The sequence below is a fragment of the Myotis brandtii genome, unplaced genomic scaffold (assembly GCF_000412655.1).
Source record: "Myotis brandtii unplaced genomic scaffold, ASM41265v1 scaffold633, whole genome shotgun sequence".
Classification (NCBI taxonomy): Eukaryota; Metazoa; Chordata; class Mammalia; order Chiroptera; family Vespertilionidae; genus Myotis; species Myotis brandtii.
In genome coordinates, this window is record NW_005370423.1 from 3,837,979 (window position 1) to 3,854,940 (window position 16,962).

The 16,962-nt window shown below is 40.0% G+C and overlaps 2 long non-coding RNA genes across 2 annotated transcripts; both read left to right on the plus strand.

Annotated features, from left to right (window-relative positions):
* The first annotated feature begins 2,698 nt into the window (after positions 1-2,698).
* On the plus strand, positions 2,699-7,762 carry LOC106723734. The gene is made up of 3 exons (XR_001359447.1): positions 2,699-2,785; positions 5,963-6,317; positions 7,689-7,762. It is a non-coding gene; the product is annotated as an uncharacterized LOC106723734 (long non-coding RNA).
* Positions 7,763-7,784: 22 nt separating this feature from the next.
* On the plus strand, positions 7,785-13,523 carry LOC106723733. Its single transcript, XR_001359446.1, has 3 exons — positions 7,785-7,871; positions 12,085-12,428; positions 13,448-13,523. It is a non-coding gene; the product is annotated as an uncharacterized LOC106723733 (long non-coding RNA).
* The last annotated feature ends 3,439 nt before the right edge of the window (positions 13,524-16,962 follow it).

A 16,962-nucleotide genomic window follows, 5' to 3' on the forward strand; every position in this document is an offset into this window, starting at 1 on the left:
TGGGGAAAGGAACTTTCCTTTTTGAAAAGGACTTTAGGGTGACTTAGCTCAGGTGCATTGAACGTTTCTTGAGCATAAAATGCATTAAGGGATGAAAATCAACCTATTAAGTAGTCAGTATTGGTGTATTCTTCATCCCAAAGCCAAATGTACATTTCTCATCTAACTGTAGCAACCTCTGCAAATTCTGGATATGGGCTGATACATTTGTTAGTGTACAGGACAGAGACTTAACTAGAAATGTGTTGAGTTTCAGCAGGTAGAAGGAAGGCTTGCTGAGGAGCAGGAGTCCCTTAAATAAGAACATCAGGTTTTCTGTGGTTTTGAATGGCATTAATTTAGAACAATTTATATCCCCGTGACTGCCCTTAATGATGTGATTAAGGGTAAGGGAAATGAGTCAGTGCCTTTTAGCTTGGTTTCTATGAAGATGTGAAATTTTTAAAATGACAAACATATCTATTTTGGGCAGATTTTACCCTGTTAAAAGTGTAATGTTACATTTTCTGTCATGGTTTGAAAGAATCTCATCACATTTTAAATAGAGCAAGCTGTTAGACATATCTGGATTTTGATTATTTTTATAGGATTGATTGTTTTTTTTTCTTAAATTCAAACTAGGTATCCTTTGTTCAGTATTTTTATGCAAAGAAAAAGAATTCTGCCAAATTTTTTATTTAGCTTAATGAAAGTATATTCTAGAGTAGGAGGCATTTCACACACGCACGGATAAAAAGCTTTATGATCGTAACTAAACTTTTAACAAGCAGAACAATGGGCAAATTAATTAATTTATCTTACAAAGGGAATTGCAATTTTCTGATTAATTATTCTGAGTGTTTTTTGTTGAGATTAATTTCTGGTTTTTTATTAACATGTCTGGTTTTTTATTAACATGACTCCAAGGATCATGAAGGTTAATTTATTGAAATGGTTATTGGGGGAAATGTAAAATTTTTTTCAATGATTTTCAAGAACATTTGAAATGGAGAAAGGAGCCATTTGTATTTTGCATTTTTAGAAGTAGAAGCATGAAGAGTTTAAGTGTTGTCAACTGATTGTTGTTGGCACCGATTGAACACCAACTGGAATTCCCAGTTTGGAGAGTGGTGAAGAGAGAGACTCTCAGTGCCAACAGCTCAGTTGTGATACAACTCGGTCTTACAGCTCCATTATGAAGCGGCACAGCTGTGAGGTGGCGCTGGGCGAGGCCGCTCTGGCTAGACAGCTGTGCTCTGCCCTGCTCTGCCTGTTCCTCCCCACTCCGGTGGGGAGGCATCTCTGGTGTTTCATCGTCAGTGTTTCAGCTCCAGCTGGGGAAGCAGTCTTGAGTCTTCAATGAACAGGGTGTGGGAGCTGACTTATATACCAGGTCCCTGCTCCTGGTCCCTGATTGGTTCATCCTCATGCAAATGAGGACTTCAATTTCTCACAGTTTGATTGGTCCCAAAAGCACTGTCCTGATTGGTCAGAATGGACCACTCTGATTGGTTGGTGAAGATGTTAATGGATCCCTGGAGCACAGTTTGTCTGAGTGGCCCCCATGTAGAAACAGCCCGTAGGCTCCATTTTATAATCTTGAGCCCAGTTAGCCTTGAGCCTTCTTAGTAGGTACCTTCTTTCTCAGCCCATCACATTGTTTTATCCAATGTCCTCGCTGGAGCTGAGACTATATACCCTAGATCTCAACTACTACCTTCTCCTACATTCTCTTTTGCTTGTAATATAATTTTGCCCCTCAAACTGGTTATTGTAAACTAGTGTGTGTGTGTGTGTGTGTGTGTGTTACTGGTAATTGGCATCTTACATTGTCATATAAGAACCTGAGTCATTTTCAGTTCTTCCTTTTGAATGTCTGGCAGAGATCTACCTTTTCTCCATCTCCATTCTTACGATTGTTTCCGCGTGGGCCCTCATACTCTTATGCTTGGGATTACTTTAATGGCTTCCAGCCACGTTCCCCTTTCCAATTTGTTCTATGTAAACTGCTAGTCAGGCTAATCTTTTTTTTTTTTTTTTTTGAAAGTAAAACGTAGTCAATTTTTCCCCCCCTTTAAACCACAAAATAGAGTCTTTGCTTGTACAAACATCACTAGTTACAGTCTTGCCAAGAGATATTGGCTAGGAAAGTAATCTTTTTTTTTCTTTTAAATATATTTTTATTGATTTCAGAGAGGAAGGGAGAGGGAGAGGGAGAGGGAGAGAGAGATAGAAACAGCAATGATGAGAGAGAATCATGAATCGGCTGCCTCCTGTACATCCCCTGTTGGGGATTGAGCCCGCAACCCAGACATGTGCCCTGACCGGGAATTGCACCGTGACCTCCTGGTTCATAGGTCGACACTCAACCTCTGAGCCACAGGGGCCCGGCCAAACTAATCTTTTAACAAATGTTACCTTTCTTTTCCACGTATTTTCCCTGGCTTTGATTCTATTATGCTTTTTTATTGGTCACTTTCATCAGGACATGTTTTTTATTCATTTACCTATTCATGGTATTGTAAAGCCTTATGAAGCTGTATAGGACACAATACCCATCTCAAATAATTTGTTGTAAGGAGCTGGGGTTTAAATAAATCTATGATTCCTACTTTAAGTAATTTATTCAGTTCAGGAGACTTTGTAAACATTGGGAAGGTTACCAATAGAAAAATAGTAATAATATATATTTTTCTTTTTTCTCTACAGGTTCCTGTTGCATGTAAATCATGTCCCTGTGGTTACATATTTATTAGCAGAAAACTTTTAAATGCAAAGCACCCAGAGAAATCACCACCTTCAACAGGTAATTGAGAATTTACTGCTTTTTTAGATTTGATGTAGAAATTTAAATTTTTTTGTGAATTTGCTATTTACATTTTTGTTGAAGTTAAACATTAAAATCTATTGAAGTATGTCTGGTTTTTATTAGCTGTTGGAAGTCAGCTTATGACATTAGTTTGCTGTTCATTCATTTAAATGATGATCCCTTATCATGCTGATAAAGCTTGTAACAAACTTTCTGTTTTTGGAGTACGGAGAGCCATTGAAGGATTTTAATGCAAGGGTGTGTACCTGATTTGATTTAAAAAAAAAAATCTAAGGTATAATTGACATTCAACAAGTCACACATACTTAAAGTGTACAGTTTGATAAGTTTTGTCATGTGTTTACACCAATCAGTCACCACAATCAAGATAATGAACGTGTCCTTCATTCCCAAAAGTTTCCTAGTTCCCCTTTGTAGTCTTGCTACCCCCACCCCCAGCCAACTGCTGCTCTGTTTTCTGTCACTATTCCAGAACTTAATAGGAATAGAGTCATATATGTAATATGTACTCTTTGTCTGTCTGGCTTCTTTCCCTGAGCGTAGTTTAAGACTCAGCCACGTTGTTGTCTATGTCCATTCTTTGCATGGATATGCCACCATCTGTTTATCTCGTTACTGGTTGATGGACATTTGGGTTTTTTCCTCTCATCTTGCTGATAAAACTTATAACACTTTAGAGTTTTTTAAACTAGCGACTGGAAAAATATAACTTGATTTTGGTTTGAATGTAATTTTTAGATATATTGATTATTGTTTATAATTTCCTGATTTAGAAGATCTAAAAAGTAATTTTATTTTACATTCCCGTTAACTAGGCAGATTGGATTTATTCAATGGATATACTTATTAAAAGATGAAATTTTGTTACTTATTCTTTGGTAAAATCAGACTTCATATAGTGATGATCCTCAAATAAGAGTAGATTGATTACAAATACGTTTTGAGCACCTGCTCTATGCTAGGCGCTATTCAGAGCCTTGGCCATGAGTGAATGAATGAATGTCCTATCAAGGCGGGCCCGCTGCTGTCATGGAGCTTACGCTCCTGTGAGCAGGAGACAGACAGTGAACAAATTGACGGAGAATATTAGCTTGTGATAAGTGCCTTGTAGGGTATTCAAATAGAGCACTGTGCCAGCGTGTGACTGGAAGGCTGCTTTTGATTGAATGGTTGGAGGAGGCCTCTCTGAGAAGTGCCATTTAAGGTGAGGCTGAATGGAACAAGGGACTAGTCATGATCAGATCAGGGAGAACATTCTTGACAGATGAAATAGCAGATGCAAAAATTCTAAGGCTAGAAACAGATTGGTATATTTTAGGAACATGAAGACTAATGTGGTTGCAGTGTAGACGGCAGGAGAGTGGCGATGAGGCCAGAGGGTTAGGCGGGGGCCAGATTAAGTAGGACTTTGTAAATCAGAGTAAGAAGTTTGGATTTCATACAAAAAAAGAGAACCGTCTTTAAACCTAAAATTGCACTAACTTAAAAAGTGAAATCAAAGCAATAAAAGATAATTTTTTAATTAAAAAATATATATTTTTAAAATACTTATTTTTTAATACATTTTATTGATTTTTTACAGAGAGGAAGGGAGAGGGATAGAGAGTTAGAAACATCGATGAGAGAGAAACATCGATCAGCTGCCTCCTGCACACCCCCTACTGGGGATGTGCCCGCAACCAAGGTACATGCCCTTGACTGGAATCGAACCTGGGACCCTTCAGTCTGCAGGCCGAAGCTCTCTCCACTGAGCCAAACCGGTCAGAGCTAAAAATATATTTTTATTGATTTCAGAGAGGAAGGGAGAGAGAGAGAAACTACAATAGATGAGAATCATTAATTAGCTGCCTCCTGCATGCCCCCTCCTGGGCCTAGAGCCTGCAACCCGGGCACATGCCCTGACCGGGAATTGAATCATGACCTCCTGGTTCATAGGTCGATGCTCTACTACTGAGCCACACCGGCTGGGCTTTAAGACCTTTTTTAATAGAATCCTCTGACTTCTAATAAGAACGGTTTTAGGCCTTTGCAAAAGACATACGAATTGTGTGTTGCAGGCTCCATCCAGTGTGGGGAGTGCAGGAGGCAGCCGATCCATGATTCTCTCTTATCATTGGTGTTTCTATCTCTCTCGTTCCATCTCCCTTCCTCTCTGAAATCAATAAAAATAAACTAAAAAAAAAAAAGAACGGTTTAGGTCAGCTGCACACTGTCAGACTAAGATTTCTTTCCATTGCACTCCAAGGATAATCCCACTTTTTCTTATGTATCTTTTTTTTTTTAACCATGTGTTTTTATTTCTGGAACAAATTTTGCAGAAATTGTTTCAGACCTGGAAAAATTTTCATGAAAAACATGTGGTGGTGTGTTGGGGTCCAACCCTAGCAGGTCCAGGGGTTCCCAAAGGTGTGGACGGAGTCGGCGAAGAAGAAATGACACGGCAACAGTGTTCAGTTGATCAGCAGCCTAGCCAGGTTCTGTCGCCAGGTTCTGTCTTTATTCTCCCGTTACATCTGTATTTATACCAGTTGATTTTAATCCTATCCATTCTATTCCAAAGGTTAGGACGTTTGTTATCTCCATTCCAAGGTCACTACTCTATTGTTCTGTTAAGCTACAAGGAAGTAACTGAAGGAGATTATCTAAGTAAAGATTATGTAGCTTAAGCGTGATTGTTCGTAGTTAAAGTGATTAACTACCCGCCTGGCACTTAGTTAAGGGGTTTTACTGATTTATTTTCTTCCTTAGTCCTGTTAATCCCTAACTCCAGGGAAAAATCCCCACCTGGGGAAACAATCTTTCTCGGAGAGGTGACCTTGGTTAAAACACATAGCGCTAAGTAGGGGAGCAAACATATTAAGAACAGTATGCCATATACGCCAGGTCCCTTGAAACATATGCTGTGCAGATGTTTCTTCCTTGCAGCGACTGTGTCAAGCAGCAAGGATGGACCGGCTTCTGGCAGTGGTGCATTTCCTATGTTGCATGTGGTAAATGCCTTTGCTTTGCACTTAAGTGTTCCCATTCTTCCTTGGCATGCAGGCCTTTCCACTGAACGCTCCAGGGTGCAGCTTAGGGCAGTTTTACCTCTAAATCTTTCCCGCCATTATTCTCTCTCTTCCTTTTGGCAATACTTACTGGATGACATATAAGGATCACCATCCACAGCACACCTGACTGGCCCTGGGTTGGACAGAGAGTTTGCTGTCACAGTTTAGTGAAGAACGATGACATTGGCCCCACAGGACTAGTGGCTCAGTGATACCATCGAGGACCTAGGTTCTTCTCTTCCTTCCATCCTGGGAAGCTGTGGCTTCCACCCTATGACAAGGCAGCTGTTTCACCCCAGGCAGCCCACAGCACCCTAAGCAGGAAGAGAGGGAAGGCAGAGGGGCTGGCCAGCCATGCTCATCCCCTTAAAAAGTCTTTCTGGAAACCTTCCTCATCCACTGACATGTCACTGGCCAGAAGTGGATTTCACGGCCGCTTCACATGAGGAGTCTCAGATGTGTGTATTTTAGCTCGCACATTGCCCTAGTGAACAGAACAGGGTTCCGTTCTTATTCAAGAGGGGAGACTGAATGAATATTGGGTAGATAATTACAACACTGTCATAGATGAGCAGTATTAGATTTCTTGGACCTTTCTCATTTCTCTTCATTTACTGTCACATATTCTCTCTTTTTGTCCTTTTTGTTCCAGGAACTTTAATTGAATTTCCTTTCTAGATCTGTAATTTGGTCTGCAGACCTGCCATTTTATAGTGTATCTTTTGCACTTTATTTTTTAGTAGTTCATCTTGTTTTCTACTTCTTTTTCATCAAACCTTATTTTTTCATCTTTTATTGTGGTAAATTCACATAACAAAATTTAGTATTTTGATCATTTTAAGTGCACAGTTCAGTGGCATTAAGTACATTCTTATCGTTACTTAACCATCATCACCATCCATCTCTAGAACTCTTTTCATCTTCCCAAACGGACACCCTGTACCCGCTAAACGGTAACTCCTCATTCCTTCTTCCCCCCCACCCCCACCCCCGCCCCACCTTTTGTGTCTGGCTTATTTCAGCCTAATGTTTTCAGAGTTCCTCCATTTTGTAGCATGTGTTTTGTCTCTTCCACAGTAATTTTAAGCATTTGGGGAATTTTCTTTTCAGGTATGTATTAAGGCAGGTTTTGGTTTTTGCTGCTTAAAATTTTTTGTTGTCTTATCTACCATTTTGATTTGTTTGGAGTGAGAGGGTGGTTTCTTGTATTAATTAAATTACCATATTGAGTCAAGTTCCTCTGTTGCTATTCCATTTAGGGATCAGCCTGTTCTTAGAATATCAGAAATGACCTCCTCTGTGGCTAAAGTGATGAAAACTATTACTTTCCTAGTGTTGTCATATTTTCTGTGGATGCTTTCTGTTTGTTTTTTATTGGTAACTTTAATATATTATGGCTAAGGTCAGTTTCGCTTCTGCATACTTGACATATTTCAATATATAATTTGGATAGTGGCAAAAAAGAATGAAACTCTTTTTCCCCCTTTTCTGATACTTCACCATTTTTAGCTTGGAAGCAGAGAGAAAAGGGCAGAAAGGTCACTGTGGAATTGTGCAGACATGTAGGGGCTGAAGTTAAAGGTGCCAAGTAAAGAAAAGCCTTCTATTATAAGACTTCTACTTCATGTGTTAATGGATCACCTAAATTCTGTTGAATTTCTTTTTTTCCTGTGAGGATATGAGGGGCATAAATGTCATGGTTGTAGTTTAATGAAATTTGCCAGGCAGCAAACTCTAGTGCTTTTAGGAAAAAAAAAGCAGACAGGGAGAACCTGGACAAACAGTTCTTGCTAAGCCCTAAAATATATCACTTTTATTCATCCATACAGAAAACAAACATGAGGCCAAGAGGAGGCGCACAGAGAGAGCTAGGAGAGAGAAGATGCACCCGACAGGACATAAGGACTTAGAAAACAGAAAGAGGTCTCGGAGTAACAGCCATTCAGATCATAGCAGGCGAGGAAGAGGAAGACCTAAAAGTGCATCCGCCAAAAAGCACGAGGAAGAAAGAGGTACGATAAACCCCAGCAGCCTGTGTCCAAGTACTTCGTTTTCTGAGATCTTATTAGATAGCAGTGAAGGACATGTTCGGCAGGCATTGCGCTCCTGGACTTAACCATCCCCAGTTATATTTAGGTTGAAAGCATTTCCTCGCTTGGCATACCAGTGCGGCTCCATGGTTGAGCATCAGCCCATGCACTAAGGGTCTCCGTTCGATTCCTGGTCAGGGCACATGCCCAGGTTGCAGGCTCGATCCCCAGTAGTGGGTGTGCAGGAGGCAGCCAATCGATGTTGATGTTTTTCATCACTGTAATTTTTATTAGAAAACTAAAGGCTTAAATTAGGTAATATTCACCTTACTATGAATTGATGATAGTAGAGTGCAGAGATGATAATGTGTATGTGACATCTTGTTCAAGTGGTTGTGCCTTTTTTTTTTTTTAAGATAAATCTGGGTTCTGTTAAGACTTATTTCAAACTGCTATACTATGAGTTTTTAAAATTAACTAGTGAAAATGTTCTTCAGAATAGTTGCTCTTTATAATTCTGTAAAAACCTCTTAAAGTAACTTTATCTTCAGTGACATGCGTTTCTTAGTTATTTGTGAGTTATGCCCTGACTGACTATGTCATAGTCAGGCATTCAGTCTTAGGTATTCAAGTATTGAGCATAGATATAAATTTCTCTTTTTATAGACATTGAGAAATTTTTACCTGTTTACCATTTTCTCTGCTTTTATCTGAATAAAGTAACTGCTGTTAGGGACTTCACTGATATGCTGTCCTTAACTTTTGTCAAAGTAAAGATTTTCTGTTGTTTGGCTAAAGGAATACCGTTTATATTGTGTTTGGCTGGCTTCTCTGAAGACTGTCCTCACTCATTAATTCCTTGGGTAGTTTAGTGCTTTTTCTCTTTCCTCCTGTCACACTGCTCTCTCTCCCAGAGAGTTTGAGTTACTTCCTCAATTTGAATGTGTTGCTTTAACAGTGGGATGATGAGAAAACACTAGGTAAATAAAGTCAGCAGAAAAAAGAAAGAGGAAAATACTGCTTGGCCCAGAAAACAGAACATTCTTTTCAGTTGAGGTGAAGGGAATATAACGGAGGAACGGAGAAGGAATGATCTGGTGGAGGGTGAGCGGCGAGGAGAAAACAGGCAGGGAGTGAAGTCGGGTTGTGCCAGGACCTTATGTGCAGGTTTGAACTTCTGTTTCATGGTCACTTGGAAGAAAGGAGCATTGATTTGGCTATACAGTTTTTCAAGTATTTTCAATTTATTATAAAAAAGTTTTAAGAAATTATTTCTAGAATAAAATATGGCTTAATTTATTGTTTCCTAATACAAACAGGAAAGTGCTCCAAGCAACTTTTGTAGAATAAACAAATCTTTTAATGTAGACCCAGGGGTGGGGGTGGATGGTCAGCAAACTTTTCCGATAAAGAGTCAGTTAAATATTTTAGGCTTTGTGGGCCACACAGCCTCCATCACAGCTACTCTGCTCTGTCATTGCAGCTGGAAGACAGCCCTAGACACTATGTAAATGAATGGCAGGCAGCGTTCCAGCGAGACTTGATAAAAACAGGTGGTGGGCCAGACGGGGCACCTAGGCTGTTCTTTGCTAACCCTTTGAGGCAGACCAACTTTTCTAAATATAATACAGAGAGGAAACATGACTTTCGGAGTGTCTATATATTTTAGAATAGACTTCTTTGATATGCTTCTGAGTGTTAAGTAGCTGTTTAATTCAGTTTTTATTGTCTGCTCATGAGGCACTTGAAAAGTTTGAAGCAAGGTTTGCCATTATTTTAATAAGAACTACCTGACAGTGTTTCCAAAAAACACATTTTGAATTGACTTTCTTGTTTTCAATATTTTGAAAAAGAACAGGAAGAAGAAAGAATAGAAAATGAAAGCTTGTTAGGCATCAGATAACAGCATATCTTTATAAAATCATAAAAACAAACCATTGAACATAACAAGTTTTGGTTTGTTTAAGATAAGTCTTCATTTTATATGTGGGGAGTATGATTACTTGGGATATTAGTAATGTAGTGACACTTTTGACTAAAATATATTGGGCAATTCTGAATATCTTATTAATGAACATATAGAATTCCTCTAGACTTCAAGTTAAAGATGGTGGTTTAAATAAACACATTTAGCTCTGTATCCTCCCCAAATCCTAGTAAAGGGATATTTTTAAAAATCCCACAAGGACAAGGAATGAGAGAAGCAGCAAAATTCTGGAAAACGAGAACTGCTTTAGCACACCTATGAAACCTAAATTGTAAGCTCCTTTGGCGAAAGCTAAGAAAGAAACTGATTTTTATTATACAACTGCCTTAAGATGAGGAATTTGTACACCAGTTGTGTCTGGAAGTATAGAGGTGAAAGTGAGGCTAAAACAATATTGTTTGAAAGAGTATTTTTTAAAAATATCCTGTTAAGGCTGTTTACCTTGTCCTCGCCTCTCTCCAAGTTTATCCTTTGAGAAAGATGAGAAGAAGCGAGTCTTTGGCCTAGGGAACACCAGGCTTCCCTGAGGGCAGGGGTACTATATGAAGATCAAGGTGAGGTGAGAGTTGGAGATGCTAGATAATGAGTTCTGCGGGTCAGGCTTATGTCTTCCAGGTAAGAGATGAGAAGTATCTTCTCTAGGGACTCTGAAGAGCCCAAGAGCAAAGGCTTAAACTAAAGACATTCTCATCGTGATCACAAAAGACACGGCCCAGGCGGATCATCCTGAGTGACGGCCACAGTCAGCTCCCTGTGTGCAGGAGCTAATCGGCTTTTCTGGTCCCACTCCCAAGTCTGAGCATATCGCCAAGAATCACCCGGATGCATGGAAGAAAGCATCTAGTGCAGTGATGGCAAACCTATGACACGCGTGTCAGAGGTGACACGCGAACTCATTTTTTTGGTTGATTTTTCTTTGTTAAATGGCATTTAAATATATAAAATAAATATCAAAAATAGAAGTCTTTGTTTTACTATGGTTGCAAATATCAAAAAATTTCTATATGTGACACGGCACCAGAGTTAGGTTAGGGTTTTTCAAAATGCTGACACGCCGAGCCCCGGGTTGTGGGCTCGACTGATCTAGTGTGAAAGGCTAAGACAAAATCAACAGGGAAGAGAAAGCATTTGAATAAAACAAGTTTTTGCAGGGAGAAGAAAAAATTAAGGCTCTTGTAGTCATAACACAAGAACAAGATGACATTTAAACAAAAATTGCCAGTGTCAAAAAGTACCTGGAGAAGGAACTTGAAAATATGAACATATATATATGATTTTCAGAAATGAAAAACCATCACCAAAGGCTTATAGACAAAAATTGAAGAAATGTACCAGAGTGTAGAACAGCGATGGCGAACCAGTGTTCTACACAATAGGATATGAGGTGAAAAAATAGAATAGGAAAGGTAAGAAATTCAGAGGACCAGTTTGAGATCAACATCTATAAATAATTGACATTGCAGAAGAAGAACATAGAAGATGGAGGAGAAGGAAGTCATCGGTGAAATTATCTAAGAAGTTTTCCCAAACCTGAAGAACTTTGAGTTTCATATTGAAGCGGCCCACCAGATTCTCAGTAGATGGTTAAAAGTAAAGTTCTGCCAAAGCATATTATCATAAGTCATCTCTCTCTGGTTAAAGGGAACCCTCCATTATTCAGGGAAAAAAGACAAAAGAATCAAAATGGTATTAGAACTAATACAGTGGAACAATCTATTGATCCATGAACAGCATAAATGAATTTCAAGAACAGGTTAAACAACAGAAGCTAGACACAAAACAGTACGATGTCATTTATATGAAGTTTAAGAGCAGGCAAAATTATTCTATGGCGATGGAATCAAGTCATTGCGGATGGGGTGGGGAGGGATTGTCGGGAAAGGAGTGTGAGGAATTTTCTGTATCTTGAGTGAGGTGTGGGTTACATTGGCGTATGTTTGTTAAAATCCCTCCAATTATACACTTAAGATCTAGTTTATGTATTTCACTGTAGATTTAGCAATAATGTTTTAAAAACTGTAAAAGGGGTGTTGGTTTTTTTTTAGCAGTAGCACCAGTTAATGGAAGACAGTTTTTTGCCTTCATAATACTGAGTGGAAATCTATGAGTCTTTAGTCAACCTCACTATGAGTTAGTGGGAGGGGAGACTAAAGACGTATTTTGGACCTTCAGGGTCTCAAAAATTTGCTGCCTGTATCCCTTTCTCAGGAAGCTACTGCAAGATACATGCCACCAAAATGAAGACGTGAACCAGGAAAGTATCCTGGGATGTGGACACAGGGTCCAACTTGAGAGAGGGTTGAGAATCTGCAGCATGATGTTGGAGAGAGATCTCAAGATGATAATGTGCCATGAGGAGGCTCAGAAAGCGGCCATTTCAGATTGGAGCAGAGCAGAAGACCTGCAGAGATTGATTCAGGAAGAAAAATTGATATAAGACCTAATTATGTGCAAACATTCTGAAAATTTTATACAACTTGGAGAGAGTTTGGTTCAATTAGTAATGAAAATTAAGCAGATGTAAAAAAGAGAATCTTTTCAGGGAAGATAGTGTACGTGAAAAGTGAAATCATTTACATAGTCAGAATAATGTAAACATTGAATAGTAATCTCACCAAAATTGTGATGTAACTATAATGGGAAGATGCGAGGGAAGCGTGTAGTGGGGGCAAGAGATGGAAAAACAATACAATTCTAATTTCCCGCTGTGGAAAGTCAGTTAATGCCTAAAATAAACAAAAAAACCAAGCAGGAGCATCATGTACAAATGTTCTTTACAGAGAGAGAGGTAGAAACAAGAAGGAACAAGTGAAAAAAATGTGGGTGCGTCTGAGAGTGGGAAATGTGCGTGGGAGGAGGACTTCTGATTGTGGTAGCCAGTTCTGTAAGAGTGATTTGACTCTAAGGCATATGAATATTTAACTTGGGTTAAAGAGCGAAACAGTAACAGCATAAAAACCAGACGAAAGTAGAATCATGGTAGAGCTTGGAAAATTTTGGAAGAATGTAAACAGAAATGCTAATTGTGATTTTAGCTGACTTATGAGACAGGTGCTTTCTTTTTGTCTTTCTGTATTTAAAATGTTTTCTACCAGGAACTTGCATTACATTTCTAATCAGGAAAGGAAAAATAGAAATAAATGTTTGTTATTCTTCTATTTGGTAGCAAGGCTAAGGTGAAGTTAATATATTCACAAAGACACCATTGATTTTCAGGAAGGACTATCTTTAGGGTGAGAAAATTCATTTTGGTACAGTCATTTGGCCCATACCAGTGATGAGAAAGAAATATTTGAGATTCTTACAGAAATGATGTAGATATTGAAGATATCTAGAAATATATATAGTCTCTCCAGTTAGTCTTTAGAATGTAGTTCATGACATTTCAGTAACTCCTTTGAAATTAAAATTTTTTAAAGTTCAGTAGCATAATACTTTGAAATACTTAATGTACATCATACTATCATGTATAATATTGTCATTTAAAGAAATACTTTGAAAGCTATAAATTTTTAAACTAAAATGCTGCATCTACCGCCTTATAGTAAGCTTTCCCTTTTTCTTTTAACAGAAAAACAGGAAAAGGAAATTGACATCTATGCTAACCTCTCTGATGAAAAGGCTTTTGTGTTTTCAGTCGCCTTGGCAGAAATAAATAGAAAAATTATCAATCAAAGACTTATTCTCTGATATTTGTCTGCAGAATGTGTTGACACTTTCTTCGGGATTGCATCAGCAAAGCCTCAAACAGCTGTGGACTCTCGGGAGCATTCTGAGGCATCGGGAAGGGCCGGTGACGGCTTCCTGTGTCACCGCGCCTGTGCCACGCTTGGGGAGCAAAGCTGTGGGCTGGGCTGTTCTGGGGTCTCCTTGGTTCCCAAGGAGCATTGTCAGTGTTTTGTGTTTGGGATGTAAGTAAGTGTATTTACAAAAAAAACAAAACAAAAAGAAAAAGCTGGATGACTGTTAAAGGTTAAAGGGGTAGGGATGGGAGCAGAAGTATGAAAACTAGGGAAATAAAATGCTTGATAATTTTCAGGTTTGTCACCAGAGATGCAATATTTTAAATACTTTGAGGAAGAATGACTTTTAAAAATATATATTTCAGATTTTCAGCACTAACGGATTGCATATATACAGTTCATTTACTTTTAACAATTGGAAGTTGGTATTTTATTGAATGGGGAATTAATATAAATTGTAAATTTTGTCTTAAATTGATTTTTTCTTGGCCTTTATTTTTATGACTTAAGGTATGAGTTATATTTTGGGAGATACTTTCTAGGCAGTTTGGAAGTTTGGGTGCTATATTAAGAAAAACATTTGAGGCTATCTGATACTTCACATAGAAACACCTTGTTTTCCCGAATGTAATTTATTTATTGGTTATGAAAAAACACTTTTCTGCTCTCGAGATGGTGCTTGTTAACCTAAACATTAAATATATTTATTATATGCAAAATATTTCGTATCCACTTTTAAGCAGTAATGTTTTATCTGAATGGATGTTCATTTATACATCCTGATAATTATTTAAATTGTTACTTAATCTCACTCTGAAAAAAATAAACCTTAATATTTAAACGAATAGATTAAATAATATTACAAACTTATTGTTCTAGTGGAGTTTGTGAAATATATTTAAATTCTTAATTTTCCAGTGTTAAATGCTAACCATTTATAATTGCTTCATTTTATATTAAATGCTTTTGTAGTTTTGCATATCGACTTAATGATTAACATATTCAGACTTGACAAGAACTCGCCCTATTTTAAACCTACTCCCCTGGGCCAACTCTGGAAGTCCTACAGCCTAATTAGGGAAGGCAGGCAGCAGCAGGCTTAGCCTCAACCGCATCCTCAGTTCCACCCTGCATCTCCCAGCAACTCTCCAAAGAAAAGAAAGAAAAGAGGCTTATGGCTTGGTTTTGTTTTTTACTCTATTTAAATGGTAGCCAGCAGAGGGAGCTTAAGAGATACGCTAGCGAGGACATAGCATTTTCCTAAGAGTTCCTTTCCCTTCACCCACCATATTTATCTGCAGGTACTAGTACCGTTTTCTTGTGTGCATTTTAAAGCCCTAGTAATAAAGTTTATTCCTGAGAATACTAATGTGATTTTTATCTTTGAAACATAATACAAGAACGCTATTTCATTTTGAGAAAAAAAATCATAAAAATGGTTAATACCAAAAAATGCCATGAACCAAATATATGTCCCCAGAGAAAGCAAGAACAGCTTATTGCGTAGGCGCCTCCTTAAAGAATTCTCGATGTCAGAGCCTGTCCCTTTAAGCGGGAAGCCTTGGAGGAGTCACGCTGAACTAGTCGTTGGATAAGGGAGGAGCCTGGTGAGGCCGCAGCGTGCTGCGTAGAAAGTAATGTGTTTCAGATGCTCGTCGTGCTGAAGCATTGGCTCATGTGGAAAGTTCTTTGGCAGAGGGACAAACAGCTCCCCCTGTTTGTGATGAAGCGATTTAACCAATTTCTTTCCCTCTCAGTGACGGAGGCTCTGGAAAGGCTTTTTCCTGGGGGGCCGGCCTTTGTCCCGGAGAAAGATCCCGGTGGATTTCAGGATGGTTGGTTTTCTTCTCTCTGCTGGAGCTGTGAGGGGACTCCTCTTGGTTCTGAATGCGAGAGCCTGCAGGATCCTAGGAGTAGCCATGACAGTGTGCCCTCTGCCCACCAGGACTGCAGCCCAGGTGTGTCTCACACGCACTGGTCCGGGCCGCGCCCAGCAGGCGTCAGAAACACCGTGTGGGTGCTGTCTGCCCCGGCTTCAGCGCTCTCTGCTCCAGGAGGCCTTTCCCGCAAGGTCTGTGTGTGCACCTCTCCCGGTCCCGGGGCGGCAGTTGGCACCGCAGCCTCAGCTCCTCGGTAGGTCCCAGAGGAGTCGCTGCGTTCTCCGTTTCTTTAGCTCTTTTCTGATTAGGATGGGAGTGATGGCTTCCAATCCATTTCCATGTCAGCTGAAACTGGAAGTCTCCTTATAGACGGTCATAGCTACAAGATATCGTAATAACAAAACCTAGATTAATATTTAAAACTAGAAACTGGCTCAGCCAGCATGTCTCAGTGGTTGAGCGCCGACCTATGAAGTAGGAGGTCACGGTTAGATTCCCAGTCAGGGCACATGCCCGGGTTGTGGGCTCGATCCCCAGTAGAGGGCGTGCAGGAGGCAGCCGATCCATGATATTCTCTCTCATTGTTTCTCCCTCTCCCTTCCTCTCTGAAATCAATAAAAATATACTTTAAAAAGTAATAAGAAATATAAATAAAAATTTAAAAATAAATGTACTCTTGTGCTACTTGGTCATGGCCAGAATCTCACAGCACAAACGTGGCTGCTGGGAGGGTATGATGTGGACTGTGAGGGACATTCTGGAAAAGGCAGAATGTTTACTCACCCAAGCCGTCGAGAAAAGTCCGATGTCCTTGTAAACAAGATAGAGGGAGCAGAGTGCAGCATAGGCAGGTGAACAACCAATCCAGAGGGTGGACTGGCCTTAGGAGGCAGGGCCTTGGTGAGGAGCAGCAGGGCTCAGTCCCCGGCCCTGCTTGTAGCATCTCTCGCAGCGACGCAGATGGGTTATACCTGGGGTGCACGTGCCCAGGGGACAGAGGGTATATGGCCCTGGCTCCCTCCAGAGTGCAGCCATAGGCAGGTGAACAACCAATCCAAAGAGGGTGGACTGGCCTTAGCCAGGAGGCAGGGCCTTGGTGATGAGCAGCAGGGCTCAGTCCCCAGCCCTGCTTGTAGCATCTCTCCCAGCGACGCAGATGGGTTATACCTGGGGTGCACATGCCCAGGGGACAGAGGGTATATGGCCCTGGCTCCCTCCGTGCGGTCAGGCCACATCAACAAAGTGGTATCACTTGCCATTTCCTGACCACCAGCGCCCCTTCCTGAGTACACCATCCCCCAGTCTGGGGTGCTAAGTCCAGGGGCTCCCATCCGAGCTCCCCTGAGAATGAGTGATGCAAAGATGGGGGAGTGGCTGGCTTCATCCACACCCCCCCCCTTATCCCAGACCTCCATTTAGTGAGCCCTGGGTTTCTGGATTTTATCTGTTCCTTCACATTTTCT